Genomic DNA, 3,400 nt, shown 5'->3' with positions numbered 1-3,400 from the left:
ATTTTATGTATATGTATGTACTGTCTGCATGTAAGTGCATCTATATTGTGCAATACCCATGGAGGACAGAAGAAGGTGTTGAATCCCCTGGAACTGGAGTTACAATTGGTAGCCTCCATGTGGGTGCTGGGATATGAACCTGGGTCTTCTGCAAGAATAACCAGTGTTCTTAGCCACTGAGCCATCTCTTCAGCTTCCATACAGAACATCTTAATCAACTTTATCCTCCCTTCCCCTTTGGCACCTGCCCGTAGCCCCCCACTGGAATTCATCCATTTGTGTTAAGGCCTATCATGTCAAGTTAGTAGTCCCAAATATTCCTTAGTGCAAGTTCATCTACTGAGGTCTAGTCAACCTATCTAGGGTCCCTCCCTTTAAGAAAATCGGCTCTTCCTCACCCAATAGTAATCAGCTGCCAATGATTTTTTGACTAAGATTGAGGCCTGTTTTACATTTCCACAATTCTGCATGGGTCCTGTGCATGCTGACATCATTGCTGTAGATTCATATGAACAAGGTCCCAGGAGCGTGTAGGACTCTACTTCCATTTAGTCATGCATCTCCCCTCCCTGGCTCTTACAGTCCGTCTACCCCCTCTTCTGCAATGGTTCCTGAGCCCTGGGTTGGGTGGATTTTAATACAGGAGTCCTGCCAAGGACCCACACTCTGTAAACTCTTATTCTCTGCGTTTTGGCCATTTGTGATCTTTTGTGTTCCTGGCCCTCTGTTGCATGAGGGAATTTCACTGATGAGAATTGAAAAATGCATAGTATTCTCTTTATCCCTTGTTCTATGTTCCGTGAGCTTAGGTGTAGAGGTTGTAGATGTGCCACTTGGGCAGTTGACAGGCAATCTCCTGTGTGACCAGTTGTGGGACTCTAATAGTCTCTGTTGAAAAAGAAGCTTCTTTGGTGACTGGGATACTTGTTTATAAGGATTTGGTGCTCAGATGCACAAATGAGGGAGAACATATGTGTTTTGGTTGAGTCTGTGTTACTTCACTTAGTATAACAGTTTCTAGTTCCATCAATTTATCTGCAAATTTCATTATTTCATCTTTTTTTTTTTTACTGCTGAGTAGAACTCCATTGTGTAAATGTACCACATTTTCATTATCCACTCATCAGTTGAGGGGCATTTAGGTTTCTTCCATGTCTTAGCTATTGTGAAAAGAGCAGCAACAAACATGGTTGTACAAGTGTCTCTGCAATGGGATGAGTCCTTTGGGTATATGACAAGGAGTGGTATAACTGGGTCATATAGTAGGTTCATTTGTAGTTGTTTTTTCTTTTCTCTTATTTTTGAGACAGGGTCTCCCTGTAGCCCCAGCTGTCCTGGAACTCACTATGTAGACCAAACTGGCCTTGAACTCACAGAGATCTGCTTGCCTCTGCCTCCCAAGGGCTGGGATTAAAGGCCAGCACTACCATGCCTGGCTATTTCTAGTTTTTTAAGAGTTGTCTACTCTGTTTTCAATAGGGGTCAAACGAGTTTGCAATCCCACCAGCAGTGGTTGAGTATCCCCCTTTCCCCACATCCTCACCAGCATTTGGTATCATTTTTTCTCTTGATCTTAGCCAGTCTGGCTGGGATAAGATGAAATCTTAAGGTGGTTTTAGTTTGTAGTTCCCTAATTACTAAAGATGTTGAACACTTTTTAAGATGTTTATCAGCCATCTTTATTTCTTCTTTTGAGAACTCTCTGTTCAGATTTTTTTTGGGGGGGGGGTCTTTTTGAGACAGGGTCTCCCTGCAGCCCCAGCTGGCCTGGAACTTGCTATGTAGACCAAGTTGGCCTTGAACTCACAGAGATCCGCCTTCCTCTGCCTCTAAGTGCTGGGATTAAAGGCATGTGCTAGCACACCCAGCTCTGTTCAGATCTTTAGTTCATCTTTTAATTGGGTCATTTGTTTTCTTGACTCTGTTTTTTCAGTTCTTCATATAGTCTGGATGCGAATCCTCTGTCAGATGTACCATTGATGAAGATTTTCTCCCACTCTGTGGGTTTTCTCTTCACTTCCTTGGTTGTTTCTTTTACTGTACAGAAGCTTTTTAGTTTAAATGTGTTTAATGAGGTCCCACTTGTTGATTGTTGACCTTAAATCCTGAGCAACTGGTGTTCGATTTAGAAAGCCCTTTCCTACACCTATGTGTTGTAGGTTACTGCCAATGTTTTCAGTTTCAGAGTTTCAAGTTTCACACTGAGGTCTTTGATCCACTTGGAGTTGACTTTTGTGCAAGATGAAAGATAAAGGTCTATTTTCATTCTTCTACAGGTGGAGATCCAGTTTTGCCAGCACCATTAGTTGAAGATGCTGTCTTTCCTCCATTGTGTGTTCTTGGCACCTTTGTCAAATATCAGGTATATACTCATGATTGCTTAGTATTGGTGTATAGAAAGGCTACTGATTTTTGTAGATTCATTTTGTAACCTGCCACTTTACTGAAAGTGTTAATCAGTTCTAGGAGTTTTCCTGTGGAATATTTTTGGCTCTTAGGTATAGTACATATCATCTGCAAAAAAGGGATAATTTGACCTCATCTTTTCCAATTAATACTCCTTTAACTTTCTTCTCTTGTCTTATTGTTCTAGCAAGAGTTTCAGGCACTATATTAAAAAGGAGTGGAGATAATGGACATCCTTGTCTGGTTCCTGATTTCAGTGGGAATGCTTCCAGTTTTTTTCCATTTAGAATGATGTTGGCTGTGGGTTTGTTGTATGTAGCTTTAATTATGTTTAATTATGTTCCCTCCAGACCAATTCCCTTTAGGACTTTTATCATGACTGCATGCTGAATTTTGCCAAAGGCCTTTTCTACATCTATTGAGATGACTATGTGATTGTTGTCTCTGAGTCCGTTTATATGATTTATGATGTTTATTGACTTAAGTATATTGAACCTCCCTCTATCTCTGGAATACAGCCAACTTGATCATGGTGGGTGATCTTTTTGATACTGGTGGTTTGCAAGTATTTTGCTGAGAATTTTTGCATCTATGTTCATTAAGGATATTGGTCTATAGTTTTCTTTTTTGGTTGTGTCTTTACCTGGTTTGGGTATTAGAGTGATGCTGGCTTCATAGAAGGAGTTTGGAAATTCTATTTCTGTTTCTTTTTTTTTTTTTTGAGAATTTCATACATGCATATACGGTGTTTTGATCAAACCCATGCCCAGTCCCTCCCCTCCAACATTCCCCCCTCTGAAGAGGTAACCCTAAAATCTTTCAAGGATTAGATACAAGCTCCCAAATACTTTTGACATTTTTGGCCTTTGGAACAGAGTATGTTGCTAACAGGCCCAAGGACATTTTGACTTTTAGCCAAGAAACTAGCTACATTTCTTTGGGGTCTTTTTACCTTAACTGCCTAGCCAATTCCTACCTCCTGTTATTATCATGG

This window comes from Nannospalax galili, unplaced genomic scaffold, assembly GCF_000622305.1.
Source record: "Nannospalax galili isolate Female #2095 unplaced genomic scaffold, S.galili_v1.0 scaffold137, whole genome shotgun sequence".
In the NCBI taxonomy this organism is placed as follows: Eukaryota; Metazoa; Chordata; class Mammalia; order Rodentia; family Spalacidae; genus Nannospalax; species Nannospalax galili.
Note: the sequence above shows the minus strand (reverse complement) of the source record.